Source organism: Lepeophtheirus salmonis, chromosome 3, assembly GCF_016086655.4.
Source record: "Lepeophtheirus salmonis chromosome 3, UVic_Lsal_1.4, whole genome shotgun sequence".
In the NCBI taxonomy this organism is placed as follows: domain Eukaryota; kingdom Metazoa; phylum Arthropoda; class Copepoda; order Siphonostomatoida; family Caligidae; genus Lepeophtheirus; species Lepeophtheirus salmonis.
The window spans coordinates 28,000,150-28,017,646 of record NC_052133.2 but is presented as its reverse complement, the minus strand read 5'-3'; the positions used below and the strand labels follow the sequence as shown (position 1 = coordinate 28,017,646).

At 30.1% G+C, this 17,497-nt stretch overlaps 1 protein-coding gene across 1 annotated transcript in view; it reads left to right on the top strand.

Moving 5' to 3' along the window:
• Positions 1-758: 758 nt before the first annotated feature.
• LOC121114836 (reticulocalbin-2) overlaps positions 759-17,497 on the top strand; it is a 40,288-nt gene continuing 23,549 nt past the window's right edge. The window contains exon 1 of the mRNA XM_040708922.2: positions 759-1,129. The gene's annotated coding sequence lies outside the window, so the exon portion shown is untranslated. The remainder of the gene's footprint in view (positions 1,130-17,497) is intronic.

Below are 17,497 nucleotides of genomic sequence, written 5' to 3'. Positions count from 1 at the left end.
CTCACTCTGACAAAAATTAATTTTTAATTATGACATTCCCTAATGCGTTGTTTTTACTCTCACCCTCAATTTGACAATTTCCTCATTCTTACTGGTGAGTTTCAGATAAGGTGGCAGAAGATAGGGTGAGAGGTGTCTGCATGGGTGTCGAGAGGTTTTTTTGGTTTTTTTTTTTTTTGAGGTGGGGGGCTCTTTTTTAAAATTATTTAAATATAAATTTATTTTTCATATGTATATAATATAATTTATAGTTCCTTCAGAATTGGGATACATGTATGCTATTCCAATCCATTTTTAATCCCTTCATTACATACATGATCAAATGAAATTTCGATTATCCCCGTACAACAAATATGTCCAATATATTTAATTTAAGCAAATAGAATATGTAAAATATTTATCCAGGTATGGAGATATGTATCGTAAAGTGGAGCTTAAATACTTTGATTGAAGAGATGAAACTTTGTGAATAATATCTATTTACTTTTTGAACTTATAAATTTTATTTATAAATGATTGTAATTACAAAAACCTGAGATGTTACAATAAATCTACGTTAATTCAAAATAGCGATAAAACACTTGTGAATGGGAAATATATATTCCGAGTCGAGTTGTTTGTTATAATGTTTCAACTAATATCTATCTAAATTTTGATGTTGGACTCAAACTACTCAATCACAGAAGAAAGTTCATTCTGAAATTAGTAATAAAATTATTCCAAACTCATGAAGTGAGTGTTTTAAGAACTCTTGAATCAAGTTACTATTTCATGACTCATCCATAAATACCATTTGTTTAATCTTCTATATGTATACTTATATAAATAAAATTGCGAATTATTACCAAAGGCTTTGCAGAAAAAAAAGATGAAGAGAAAGAGAAAAAAAAACAAGGTTAAAACGAAGTAGAAACATTGCGTGCGCGATTTTTATGTTTCCAAAAAGATTCTCACTTGCCGATACGTATTCATAGAATAATAATAATAAAAAGAGGACCTATATAGAATACACATGTATAATCCAAGTCTGTAATAGTAGTAATCTCCAGGCTTCCAGCAGTCTTTGTTGTCTTTTTCTGCACAAAACTTTTTCTTCCCCTTAAAACTTTGTGAATCCATCAAATTCAAAGTAAGCTCAAAAAATTAATTTTAATTATATATGACATAATATATTTACATATAATCAAATTTAAGACTCTTTATTGAGATATTAGCAGTAGAAAAGAGATTAGTAATTCCTTGCCATGTCGTCGCTATATAAGGAAGTCACTGGTCCATGAAGTTGAAAATATCCAAAAATTTTCTACACTTTTAATATTATTAGGATAAAAATGGGTATAAATATATGTATATATTTATTTCCCGAAAAGAACATATCTTATCGATATTTGGCATTATTGTATTTAAACAATACCTATCAACTTATTACCCCAGTGACGTTTTTAGAATATCGATATACTTTTTTAATTGTCCAGGCCTTATTATATAGACCTTGTAGTCAAATATCCCTATGGAATTGGGAAAACCTTATGGGGCAAACATCTAAACATATATGCAGCCTATTTCTCGTCAGCTGTCAGTTTTTCTGCTACCCGTATAAGTGTCTTGAACGTTGATTTGTTAAACTTGAAATTGCTGTTATTAAGCCGGTAACAAGTTTCCTTCTATTATGTAAATAAAGTTCCAGATCATTTGATTGGAACTGGCTAAAGATACCAGCTGATGTACATTTTGTATCTTTTCTATCTCTCTTTTTGAAGAAAGGTTGAGAGATGCAATAAGTATCACCCCCATCATGTTGAAGGAAATGCAATACCTACAAGAGAGTAACGACTCCAATTTTGTCTAGTAAAGATATGTAATGTTTTCTTAAATTGTGCACATATGTATGAGTCGTTTCCTGAAAGAAACAAAAATATATCAATTGGCTTTTCTATTTTAACAATTTAGAAAGTTTCCTTTTTATATATAAATTAATTTAAGACGACAATTCTACTTTCTATAAATGACGTCACTTATACGTACTATAACGATATGATAACTTTTTGTGTACTCTTTAGTTATAATACTGTGATTCTGGTATATAACTGATTTCATTTGATTAAACCCATGTGTAGCTGAAGCATGTAATTTATTTATCTTTCTCAAAAATCATTCAATGTATAATATGTGTGGTGAGTTAACGCAAAAATGATCTTGAACAAAAATAAAAAATAAAGAGAAATGCCCATTAAATTACATCATATAACTTATATATACTTATATGTCATAGACCTATTCTGTTCAATTATAGCCACTGTATTCAAATTTCTGGGATGAAATGAGATAGCCAAGAATGTTTACTCTGCCTTAAAACCTTCATTTGATTTATACGACTTAATTTCGCTTTCAAAGAAATATATCAATTTCTCATTCTTTCATTGTAATGATGAATGTCTGTTATTTTAATTTGCAGGACAAAAAATTAATCTATTGATAGTTATAACTTACTTTTGTGTTGATGGACCACATATATTATCATATGTATAGTAAAATATCTAGCACACTTTTGAACGCTTTTTGACTTTGTTCATGCACAAATGAGTTACTATTATTATCATAATTGGAAGGGGGAATTATAAGTTGTTCAATAAATAGCATATTTTAAAAAATTTGCGTAAATATTTTCAAGAAAGGAAATAAATCATTTGAAGTTCGAGACGTTTGCATTATTAGTCTTTAATTACCTACTGAAAGAAGAGAAACACTGAATTAGGTCGGTGTAGGATATTGAAATTCAATATCTGATACTACTTTTAAAGACAAAAATGTCGCAATAAAAGCGAATTATGATGTAGGAAGTAGGCCATTAATTTTATGGCATATTGAATGTCAAATATATTCTTCTATATTAATGTACATATTCTCGTATATATATAAATAAATAAAAATAGTGTGAAATAATGTTTGGATTAAAGTTTATCTTGCACTACATAGTCATTGAATGCACTTACAATTTGATATTTATTTCAACTAAAAATATCATTAGACAAATTGAAAAATAAATAGATTTTGTGAGGAGGAAAAGATGAAAACCTTTATACATTTGAAGTAGTGATATCCGAGATTGCAGATCCAAATCGGTTGGCAAACTTCTCAACAGAGTCACCTGTTTCGTGAACCGTGAGTATGTACACTCCGACGAAAAAGAATGAAGCGCCATCATTCATCGTTTGCGTGTTCTCCTTCATTCAGACAAGTGGGAACACGATCAAACATCCTCTACCCTGTGGTAGCCCGTTTATTTTTGACAATGTATGTAAAATATATAATTTACAGTCTAAAAGTGAGAGGAAAGTAACAAATGACTTAATTGATAAAGATTTTTGCCACCTCTCCTTTTAGAGAAAATGGGATAAGAAATAATTGTACAACCTAAGTGAGGAACTGGTTCAGAATAAGATCAAAACCGCTAACATTTGGATGATGATCTTCTAAGAACCGGGAACCCTTAGAACAAAGGACTGCATAGAACCCAGAACTGCAATTTAAGGACATGTCAGAGTGCAAGGAGGAGGTGGGAGGGAGACATAGGGTATTATTGAATTAAGACCACTAATCATTTAATAAAGTGATTACCAACCTTTTTCAGCACTGCAGGCCTTTATGGCAATATCTTGCAGTATATAAAATATGCACAACCAAATATTCTATCTATATAATCACTGGCAGAGCCCTATGCGATACTTTAGGGACAATAGGGCCGGCTGGGAACTACAGATTTAAATAATAATTCGTAATGAACAACTTTACAACAGCTAATTTTAGAACACAAATAAGTGTACTTGAGTAAATCAAGAGCTAACACAAAATACAGTGTGATGGAATTACTGTCTGCTATTTGTACATGCCATTATTTATGAAATGCAACTGTTTTTTCGAAGAAAATCTCGTTACTATTAGATTAATAAATTATGTAAGCTGTACATATATCAATACAAAGTACATCAAATTTATTAATTGGGTCAGACATTTTTCAAAAAACACTGAACACATTATTACATAAATCAAATAGAGGCTTGTAAAATATTAGATTATATTTATATAGAGTTCATAGTAAATTTGTGAGCTTCCTTACAATTACTCTTGCCTAAAATAATGTAGATATTAGGGGGAATCGTTTTGATCAACTTTTTTGAATTTTGAAAACTGGAAAAGCTGTGGATGAGTAAATAACTAATGAGCATATAAACTCAAAGAAGTGGGGTTGAGAGGTTCTAGAACACATATGTACTTCTAAAATCTATATTTCTCAAATAAGTGATTTCTTGTTGAGGAATTAATAATAAAAGATGCACTCTATCATAAAAACAATATAACCAACCTACTTAGGTTATTTGGTATTGATGATTAGTGTTGTGTTATTCCTTATTTATTCAATCCAGTCCAGTCTTAGGACCGGCTCCATCAGTTCTTGGGACCAGTGTTTAAGACTGTCAATACTAGTATTGATTAAAAAAATAAGAAATAAAGTTGATTACGTTATCAAGAAATCGAACTTAATAAGTTTTAGGACTGATACACAGAACTAAACTTGACCGTACCGAGACTGAACTTGACCAGACTGTAGTTTTCAGTCCGAAATAAGGACTGACACAACACTATTGATGACAAGTCAACAAAAAAAAATGTTTTACATTCCAAATTCAATCCTAATAGTCCTGGAAGAACTTATCCTGAGTCTGTTATTAGTTTTTTCGTATCAAACCTGGTTGATTTGAATTAATTTGAGTATTTTTATCCCTGAAATTTTAATCCCTAAGATATAATTAATATATGTTTTGATATATTATGTGATAATCCAATCTTTAAAGAAATTATTAGTTAAAAAAATCACCATATTTCAAGAGTTTTGTTTGAAAAGGAATAACGCTTTGGTTTTTTATATTGATTTTATTACAAAAGAATGTATTTCAGCCTTGAATAATCAAAACCTTATTTACTATAGATTATTAAATTCTAAAAGGTTTAATTCAGAGGCAATATTGATTTGTTTTACAAATTATATTGAAGACAGAATCAATAAGATGTTGATTTGGTAATAATTATAAAAATATAATATGTTTTTTACTTATATATATTGATTTATTTCCTTGAATTTATACAATATAATTCATTATCATGGAATTTTAATAATTTACAGACTTTACTTCGAGAAATTTATGCTTAAAAATATAATTCAAATGATTATTACAAATGAAATAAACTGTCTGGAACCCTAATTGTTCATACGTAAAAACAATTGCAAAAACGATGCACTATTCTTTTTTACACAAAATCTGAAAATATGGTTGTTTTTTTAATCTTAAAATCAAATTATATCATAAATATATGGACATATTTAAAGAAATTTAAAAACTCCACAGCAATTCACAAAAAATTAAATTTCAAACATTAAATCTTTTCGTAGAAAAATTACAAAAATCCGCAGCTATTAACAAAAAAATTAAATATTTAAAAAAACAAATTCAAATATTTAATTTTTGTCATAAAAATTTCAAAAATTCACACTTATTGACAGAAAATTAATTTTTTTGTCAAAAAAATTTCAAAAATTAAACTAAATTTCAAATATTTAATTCTTGAAAAAAAAAAATCAAATATTTTATTTTCCACTAAAAAGCAAAAAATCCTTAATTGAGGGGGGATACAGCCCATCCAGCCCACCTCCTGCAGACGCCCCTGGTAGGAGGGCCTATCATTTATCTTCAATGAGAATTAAATTTGTCATGGAATAGTCTTTTATATTATTACAAATTTCCTAATATTATCCATTTCAAAAATTCTGATTTTCGACACACTCTTCAGCTTATGTTTCCAATGTCTCAAAAAAGTGAGGGTGTATTCATGTTAATATGTAAATTGTTATTGTAAGGGGTATAATATCATAAAGGGAGAAAAATAACTCTGCAACTCTATACCTTCTTTGTACAGCAGTGCTTTAAATATAATATTTTTATTTAAGCATTGAAGGGTTAACCTCATTAAAAAATTAACCTTCATTGTAAAAGGTTAATTATACAAAAAGTAAGGGGATTCAAGTTCTGAGGTTGGTCATAAACTAAATTTCGATAAATTAGGATAGAATAACAATTGTACAATAAAATTAAAACCTATTCCAAGAGTTTAATAGTTATATTATACAATTTGCTAAGGTTGTATTGGTACTTAGTATGGGACATAAAATCCCTTTCTGTTATTGGTTCTTGAAAAGTCATCAGCTCTAGAGCGCCCTCTACGAGAGATTGTTATCATTAGTATTACAGTAATGTACATTACTCTGTTTATCAATTATATTAGTTTATAATAGTTTTTCATTATTTTTAATTAGGCTTAATTAAAGTATTTATTATTCTACTATAAAAACGGGTGAGTATTGATTGATGATGAAATTAACTGGTTTATAACGTTGTTTAGTAAAAATTGATCTATGAGACGGTTTATGCAATCGATTCGGACTCGTCTTTAAAATTAGGCCTAAATTGGAATAATAGCAAACTGTTCTCTTCTACGAATGGTATTTCGATTTGATTACATACAATAATTTTATTGATGAACTGACGAAGATAATTTACTCTAATATTAGTCATAATGATGTCTCGTAGAAGGCTTTAAAAAATTGTAGGTTTTCAAGATGAATTTGAAGTACCATATTAAGTTATGCTTTTGTGTTCTTCAAAATGTTTGTTTTTATTTTTTTAGTGCATGGTAAAGATTCAGATTCCATGTAGAAAAAAAGAAAACAAAAATCTTGTCTACAAAAATTATAACATGAAAAAAATAGAAATTTTTACCACCAAAAAAAGTCATTTTTACACCGTTCTAAGCTGTTTTCTCAAATTCAGAACAAGATACATAAATTTTGGAAAAAAAAAAATTAAAAACGGGAAACCTTTGTTTTTAATTTATATTTACTCTTTATCTCTTCATGTTGAAAATTTAGTCCGAATATTGAATGTGCACTAAAAAAATTAATCTATATACCACAAAAGTATAATTTTCATATAAAATGCACATTTTCGTGTTATTGGATATTTAACCAAATATTATCATTGAAAGCAAGGTAGTTGTCTCATGTAATTTATTGACGCTACAATTGGCAAATTATTGGAAAATTAACACATGGTAAAAAGTCAAATTAATCGTTCATATTAAAACACTCCCGTCCTAAATCTTAAGAATTCCTCTGAATGGTACGCAAAAAGTTGTCCAATCCATTTCATAAGAATATTAAATACTTTAATTAGGCCTAAATTAAAAATATTAGCAATATATCCTTGTGTACGAAAGATACTTAAGCTTTACTTTACTATAATATTGGTGAAAATAATACCTTGTGGAGAACACTTTAAAATTTGGGACTTGTTCAAGGACCTAAATCAGGGAAAGGACAGATTTTAAGTCCTTTAATAACGATACGACCCTAGTGAAATGTAATAGTATTACTTCTGTTGTTTCAAGGTGTCCATATAAAAACCACATTTTATTTTTTTCTCAAATATTATACCTTTAATTAATTTACCAATGAATCCATATAAGATTTTATACCTTGAAGACCATATGAGTATATTTAGCAAACTTATTTATCTAATAGATGCATCAGAGAAACAAGAAATAAGATTATCTCATTAATAATATTATATTTGGTCCATCATTTACTCTTATTTAAATACATATAACATAACTCAAAGTTAATGTGTCTTTTAATACATACATTGATTTAAATTTTAAGGTTGATTGTAATTTATATCTTTTTGTAAGATGATAAATAAAAAAATGAGATTTAAAAATATGATGTTGCCTTTGTTTGACGAATATTTAGCCACATTTCGTATACAATATAATCTTACATATGTATGTACATACACGGTTGTTATTAATCACCGCTCCATCCATTTTTCGGCCTTTTCTTTATACTCCTAAGTATTTTCAAGGGTTCGATATTAATTTCAAATATCCGTTCAAATAAAGTCATAATTATAAACACAATCTGAAACCCGAAATCATTTTTGGATTCATAATAGAATTGAAGATCGAAATAGATGAAATGTCTGCGAATGTCCTTTTTAGATACGGAGTGGGATTACTGTATTTTTTTTTCCTCATAGCTGATTGAAGCTAATCTAATAAAACGTCATGACAGCTAAGCAACTCTCCTCCCAAACATTCTTCAAATTGTCGGGGATATCATGTTAATTTTCGGTCTCTTTGTTTTAACAACCCGCCATATATCATTACATTATATTAAATTTATTTGTGAATAAAAATACATATTTGTAATCCTTTCAAAAAAGGAATTGCTTGTATAAAATATGACCTTGAAAGCATCTGATACTTTTTGTAGTTGTAACCTGAATTGGATTTTTTTATTTTCTAAAGCTGTTATCATTATTATTTAATTTTTGAAGAGAGAAGTTCTCTCTAAGTATTAAGATCGTGTGATCATATATAACAGAGAGTAACACTGTGGATTTTTGGGGAGTTATCGTTGGACTCAGAGTAGAATTGAGGATCGACATCTGTGTAATTCCTTCCTATTCCCTTGCTAGATACGGAGTATAATTTGTGTTTATTTCCTTACCTTCATAGCTACTTGCTGCTGATTTAAATTAACGGTATGTCAGGTAAGCTGCTCTCCTCCGAAATATTCTTTAAATTGTCAGAGTTACCAAGTTAATGCCCAGTTTATTTTCTTAGGGGACCGGCAGGTCATATTTTAATCACCTATATCATATTCAATTTATGTTAAATTCTCATGGCGATCACCGGGGCAGGAGTCAGTTTTGACGGGCCAGTAATTTACAACAATCCTGTATACATGGGTGTGCTATATAATGATTACAAGAAGGTCCTTGATCCTCAAATAAAATATATAACTCATTTCTTTATACAAACACACATAGGTGTGAATAGATAAAATACATCTGTATGTTTTAAGAACTCATGTATCAATTCTCTCCTTACATTTATTTCTCTGTTTATATATATCTCTATGATATCTACGCAGATACAAAATGAAATCATAAATAAATATTCTACGAGTCCTTACTACATACATATATATTTTTGCTTAATATAAGCACCATGTATTATTTATTGAACTTCTGTTAAATGCATTTAACAGAAGTGAATGTAAAACATATATATATGTAATTGCAAAAAAATGTTGATTTTCATAGCTAACATATACATCAAACATCTAAATATGAATTATGGCGCTATTCTACGAACATAAAAAATTACACTGTTTTTTTTTTGTTAACTGTTGATTTTTATATCCATCAAAATTAATTAATTGAACAACATTGATTAATCAAACTCGAATTAGCTGTTATTAGCTTATAACAATTTCAAGTACTATTAGAGTTGAATCGGTCTAAAAAAATAACAGCTAAAAAGACTGCAGTCCCAGTCAGTCAGGTCCAAATAAAAAATTTCAGTCCTAGGAACGATCTTTTATGGTAACTACAACATTTGAAATAACGTAGATCTACTTTATGTCAAACATAATTTCAGATGTTCAACATATCCTCTTTCACGAGACTAGATACCTGAAGTTTAAAGTAGGAGGTATGTGTGGCTAAAAATTATTTTTATTAGCAATCAATTATTATTTTCTTCGTTTTGATATTATTCAATCCTAACTATGAGTTTAGAAAGTCTGTCCTAGGACCGATCCAACACTACCTACTATACAGGTTCCTACATATACTTAAGTCCAGACAAAACAAGCCTTTGTTCAAGCCATATTATATATATATATATTATTTAATGTCCAATAATTAAATGTGATTCAATGAAAAATAAAGCTCTTCACTATTGTACCTCCAGATGCAACGACTGTAGGGATGCTAGGATTTTCAAAAATATACATTTTTATGCCAAGAATTTTGGGGTCCGTTCCTTTTTTGATCGGTTATTATATTCTACCCTTAGAACCCTATCAGATTTTTTTACACCTTTTTTGACATCATATACATACTCTTGGCGTACCCAGTCAGCTTGACAATTTCCAACATGGTTTAATTTCAAGATGATGGCTCCATGACTCTCCTCTTGGAAAACATGATTAGGTTTATCTGTTGATAAAATCGAAAACAAAAAATTGATGACCATATGTTTGGATATCATTTTACTTCAGATAGACCTGTAATTATTAAAGAATAGTCCCACACATAGATAACTGTTAGAGTTATCAAATAGTATGAGCACTGCTGTACAAATGAGTTATCAAATCAGCTGTCGCAGGTGGTATTACATGCCATAATAACGGGGAAAAATATTTGTAGGTAGAAGACATTTACCCATAGGCATAAATAATTAATTATAAAATTTCTCAAATCAATAGAAGTTCCTACCTTTTTTAATTAAATATTTTTAAAACCCGATCTTTTGGTACATTCAGTAACTGTTTCATATTTAATATTTGGAATAAGTTTACCAACTACCAATTGATTTTACGACTTTCTTAGTCGATTTGGGTTTAGGAAAGGTTGAGAGATACCTAATATATAGATAACAATAGGGTTTATATTTTGCCGTTGTTAAAATTTATCTCCATTGTCTACAGCTCACCTACTAAAATATCCTGATAAAATGAACTAATTCAGACTGGGCATTTAAAGTGTATTGTTAACGTGTGTTAGAGCTTGTATAGTACCTACATATTCAATAATATGGACAATACATAAGAGGCAAATAAAAAGCATAAAAAAAAGCACTTTCATGAGGAAAAAAACATTAGCAAAAAGTTTTTGATCAAAGTTTTTCTTTATATAACAGTAATGCCCTCATACAATTTTTGCTATGTCTGTGTACCGTACATATTTATTCAAATATACTTATTTATACATAAGAAAAAAGTAGGAAGCTAATTAACAAAAAATACTTTTAATACTAGATATTCTACATTTGTATTGTATATTACCAGCAAATTTGAAATAAAGCATGAAAATAAGTAATTATTTTATATTTATATTTGTCAAATTTATACCATAATTAAAAGATCTAAAAATACAAGGGAGCAAAGGTCAATATGCGGGCGTTATAATATCTCTAAATATAGGTATGCACTATAAGAGGTGTGTTCAAAAAGTAAGGTGACTTTTCAAAAAATTTAGGCAACATACATTTGGATGCTCGATTTTTTCCCCCAAAACTACTCCCAAAACACTGGAAATGTTGACAGTGAAATACTGTGAAACTGTTTGAAGTAAAAAAAAAAATTACATCTGTACAAACTCTTTCAAGATGGTCTGAAAGATACCAATAACAAGCCTCGATCTGGATGACCAAGCACTTCAACAACAGATGAAAATCGTCGAATCACTATCAAAAAAATTGCTCAGGATATTGACATATCGGTTAGCTCGTGCCATAAAATTTTTTGAACGTTTTGGGTATGAGACGAATGTCAGCGAAGTTTGTTCCGAAACTACTTAATTTTGACCAAAAGAATTGTCGCTTTCCACAATCATGCCTCAGCCACCATATTCATCGGATTTAGCCACATGTGACTTTTTCTTGTTGCCAAAACTTAAGACCCCTTTCAAAGAACGGAGATTTGCAACGATTTAGGAGATAAAGTCTGTATCGCTGGAGGAGCTCAAGGTTGTTCCGAAAAGTGCTAATGAAAAGTGCTTTGAGGATTTGAAAAAGCGTTCGCATAAATGTATTGTATCTAAGGGGGATTAATTTGAAAGGGGGGAATTTCCTTTATATCAAAGCTGTTCAAAGCTAATTTAATAAAAAGTCATGACAGTTAAACTGCTCTCTTCCAAAACATTTTTCATACTGTGAGGACGATTACGTTAATTTTCCATTTCTTCTTTTAGCATAAGAGTGAATAGTATTATTTTCATTTATGGTAATTATATTTATTGCCTCTATCTAAATTAATTAATGAGTTATTGAATCACAGCATAGGACACTTTGATATCTCCGTAACTTTTGATTATATTTGACTTAGACGTAGGAATTGCCTTAAAGCAATTCAATTTTTCGAAGAAGTGTGTATTCTCAAAAAATAGGATATTTATTGTAGTTTCATTTCATAAGTATTCTCTGTATCTTAGTTACTCACTTCTAAAAGTACCTTTTAATGGTTTTCTTTCTCTTTTCTTTTTTTTCAAGTTAATACGAATTATTAAAAGGTAAATTATAGTTCCTGAAAAATAAAAAAATATTTCCATGTTATATTATTACATGCAAATAAATTAATTGTAGGAATGTATTATGAAAAAAAATAATGAAACACCAACACTTATTATATTCATATACTTCTGGCTACTCCAAACTTTTATTTGTTTTTAGGAATTCAATGAACTTTCTACATAATATAGTTATAAGGGTAACTATCTGTATCTTACACTGCTTAAGGAATTCAAATCAAAAAATTTATACTTTATTATATAACCCTTACAAAAAATTATATTATAGTTTATTATATAGAGCATCCTTTTTGATCAATGCACGTAGAAGGAAACTTATATTTTCGTATATTTTTTTTTGAAGGTGTGAAACTTTGATAAATACCAGGGAAACTAGATTTGAGATCCTGTGAGGGAAACTTCAATCTGTCCTTAAATTCTACATAATAGTATTGTACAACTTTATTTAAGAAAATAATCATCAAGTTAATAAAATGTGATGTGTATTGCATATCTCATCAACCTTCCTTCACTCTAAACAAATGGAAACAAAGACATAAAATCAAGTTGTAGTTAGATAATTCTACCAACTGTGGGATCGTTTTTCAATAATACTAGGAACATAATTTTTCATAACTGAAGAAGGGATTTGTGTAAAGAAAAAAACTACTCTTCGCGATTAGAAAAGGAAAAATGGTTATTGCATGCGTTTTTTCTTCTTTTTGCCCATTATTTAATCAATCGTCGTGCGTGTGTTAAATTCTTCTTCTAAAATAAGGATTTTTGCCCATCATGGGTTGAAATTGATTTAAAAATGCATAATAAAATAAATATATATGATTTTAAATGTAATCATAATTTTTTTTCTGCACTGATGCTATTTTAAATGTCAAAGGTTCTCCTCTTTATAGCAGTAATTCATTTTCTTACTCCAAAATCATATAACATCATTAGCAAGAGTCTTAATTCAGTAGTACTATATTTCTCCCTCCTCCCTTCTCATCACACTCTTACAAGAATCCCATCTCTGTTCATAGCTTAATAAGAGTTAATTCAAGTTCAATCATTTAATATACAAATAAGGGTCGTAGACACCTGTGCATTTTTACACTGTTTACGGCGTGACAAATATGTACAATGTACGTGTTCACGTATTTACATGATATTTTGCAATGATGCATTAGTGTAGTAAAAAAATATATATCTACCTATAGGAATAAAGCCTCGTGTTTCTATTAGTAGAAGTGTGTACAAAATTCATTGCAGATTATATGGATAAAGGATCCAAATAAATAACTAAGTCATATATGTGCATATAAATATAATGACATGTTTGTTGAGTCCCTCATAAATGAACATATGTACTTAATCCATGTCTATATATATGGGGTGCAGAGGGGGAAAAGTTACACATGAAACTGTGATAACATATATTTCAATTATCACATTTTTATTTTACAATTATTCAAAAATAATAACTTACCTAGGATGTAAATTTGAATATTTTGAATTTATTCTATCCTCTCCTGATACTTCCTGAATAGGGAAAAAATGTTTTTATTTTATTTAGAGAGAATACATCTCATCTCGGCACTTGTTGACAAAGTATTGAGATCATTTATATGCTGAATTCCTCCAATAGGTTAGCATCAGGACATTGCGTACGGGAGCCCACAAGTCAGTTTTTAGCATGATGAAGTATCATGTCTTGCTAGATGTAGTTATTCACATATTACCAATCTTTCTATCACTTCCAAGATTCCTTTTGATGTTGTTCTTCTTCATATTTAATATTGTAGACAATAGATCAGGACACCACTAATATATATTGTGTTGGTGTATTTTCTACGTCCAAAAGTGCGTGGATTTGAATTTGTTTACCAAGTTCGAAAGCTATTTTCTCCTTATAAGAATGACATTGTTTTTATTTGGCTCTTTTTTTATCAAACGAAGAAAAACTGTGTACAGAGTGAGGATCCAAACCATGCAATAGCAAGGCTAAATTTCGAAAAACGTGATTCTTATGGAATCAAGAAAATACAACTCAAAACTAATATGTTTGAATACTATATTTAGCTATATTTTTTATTCAATATGTCCACCTTCACAATCAATAACAGCCTCGACACACCGGTGAACAGAGTGGCAGCTCTTGATGATAAAGGTCGTGCCTATGGCGTACTACGCTGTCATGATGGCAGCTCGGACCGAACCGAAATTTGGACCAGCAGACATTCTCCTCCAAAACACCTAAACTACAAAGTCCATGGTGTTGAGGTCAAGATTGAATGAGGGCCACCTGGAGAGACACAAAAAGTCAGCCATATTATTATTGCATAAGTTTTTGTTCTTCTTGTCCGTATTGGGTTGTAATGGGTTTCTTGATGTTGTAAGCAGTCCGGATAGAGATTCCGGCGGTCCCTACAGCCTTGTTGGCACTGACGCCAGGGCAGAGGAGATCACACACGCATTGCCGTTTTTGTTGGTGCACTAACATTTTTACATTTAGAGACATGGGATCAAAATAAAACTTGTTTATTTTTATTTCAACAATCGTTTGGTTGCATAATGAAATAAATTTTGTACTTAACTCATTTTGTTGTAAGTTTTAACAAACTCCATCTCACCCGGTATATATGTATGTATTTGTTGGCCAAAGAATGAACGATTGTGTCCTTCAAAAAGAGTTCAGTCTTATGTACGTACATACATACATAGGTAGGTATATCCATGGAACCAGTTATGTATACTACATAATTCGCTTATATGTAACATCTATTTATGGAACCCATGTTAACACAATCGTCTTTTGCATCAACGTTTCTAGCATACATATGATATGTTTAATTTTAAGTGTCGAGAGGCTTTTTTTGGCACCTCCTTTCACTATTGCACTATGTATGAATCATCAACCAAGGTAGGCCTCCTCTCTTAAGCCCTTTTAAATACTAATTAATAAATGCAAAATTAAACATAATTATTTTAAAGTATCTATGATGTACTTGCCATCATTGTTCTATAAATATCTTTCTGATGAAACATTAAAACACCTACTACAGAGATAATTAAAAAGTGTGTTCTTTAAAGTATTATAAGATTTATAATACAATATACAGGGATATGCAGATAAATTGGGAATTTATTCTTGGAAAATTAAAATATATATAGCATGGTAATTTATTGATCAAATCTAAAGAAAATTTGTGAAGTTGTTCCCAGTGACCTTGTGTTTTGATTGATTTGATGTGACCTCCTCCAGCTTAAATAACCCTTGCGATCCTTAGTCTGAATTGTTCCACAGCCTTGAATAGATGATCAGGTGGGATCACCCTGCAGTTCTTGGTGTTGTTAGCCTTTAGGGAGATAAGAGCATTTGTTGCCCTTTTCTTGAGAATGACCCATAGAGAGTAATTGAGAATGTTCAAATCTGGATTAATATTTGCCAACATTTCAGCCTTCTGGTAAAACGGGACTCTCTCCTATAGGAATGACTGAGTTACCCTGAAGTTAAGGAACTGGCAGAGTCCTGCATAAGTACCACATTTTTCGAACCAAAACTCAACTCCATCCAGGGAAGCAAGACGTCCTTCATGTACTTAGCTGTGTTGATCTTAAGTCCAGTTTGATTAAATGTGGAGGAATGATGAAACTATCTCTGGCCAAAGCTCCAAAAACCATTACTCCAGACTGAATTATTGGACCTCAAAACTGGATGGACAGTCGGATCACAGACGATGACTCTTGCATTTGACCGATTAATTTCTGCGTCCACCATAAATTTTTTCGTTCATAACGACTTCAAGTAGCTCAAAAGCTTCGGACAGCGATCAGTTCTTATGGTCTTGGTCTTTCTTGTAAAAAAACAACAACAATATAATATGAAAGAAAAAATTCAGCAAGTCACAGCCAATCAATTTTTAGCGAAAAATTCTAAGATATAGTCATTTGAAAAATTCCAAATTTATCTGCAGGGCCCTGTGTGTATTTGAAATGACGTTTCAGCAAATGCATCGTATTATAATCAAATTTCCTGATAAATTTAATTCACTGGACGTATTGTAGGTAGTTATTTTATGTTTTTAATAGTAATATTTTTTTAAAGGTTTAATTATACCTATATGTAGTGTATGTAATTTATACCTATTATAATGATTTATTTTAAAAATACATACATGAATTGTAAAAGTATACGCTGTATGTACCTATTTGTCATTATGTTGAAAGATTGTGAGTAATAGAATGACTCAGACATTCATATAGGTATTTCAATACCTTCACCGGAAATGAAGTAATTTACTCACATAAATAAGTGTATTCAACCTCTACATATTAAATAAAAATCAATATACCCGTATGAATCTGCATCTATGCTTACTATGGATATTCGTTTATAATGTAAATTTATAAAAGTCCCGAATGATTTATAATTAGTGATGAAAATCCTGTCTTAAATGGGTATGTTAAAAAAAACGAAAATCAACATGGTGACCTTGACAATTTGAAGAATATTTTGGTAGAGAGAAGGAATAATGCTCATGACGTTTCATTAGATCAGCTACAATCAGCCGTGACAAGAGAGGAAGGAGAATAGGATATAAACAAAGACCTTTGATAGAATTACTCCGATGGCGATCACCATTTCTACTCTGAGTCCAACAAGGAATTATAATTACCACTCTACAAAAATACTGAGGGTTACACACCGTCTTTTAGGAGTACGCACGAATGTTCAATCAGGTTTTGAATATAATTGAATCTATTTAGGAAAGAATATTCACTCCTCAGGAATTAAATAATAATGACATCTGCTAAGGAAAAGAAAATTCACTCTTCAGATTACCCATTCAAAAAAAAACGGTCCTGCTAAAAAATTTACAGGATTTACATCACTGGTTATGATAGAGTTGTACAAAATATGACCTCAAGGTATGTAAATGTAAAAGAAACCGAAAATTTACATGGTAACCCTCACAGTTTGAAGAATTTTGTGGAGGAGAGCAGCTATGCTGTCATGATATTTCTTTAGATTAGCTATGAGCAGCTATGAGAGAAATTATATAAGTATATATCCTACTCCTTATATAGCAAGGGAACATATTCATTAATTATTCCGATGTCCATTGGCAATTCAACTCCGAGTCCAACAAGGACTTAAAGTTATAACTAGTGATGAAAATCGTGTGTATTTTGGCATGTTAAGAAAAATGAAATCTAGATGGTAACCCCTGACAATTTCATAAAATGTTTCGGATGAGAGAGCGGCTTAGCCGTCATGAAGTTTCATTAGATCAGCTACAATCAGCTTTGAC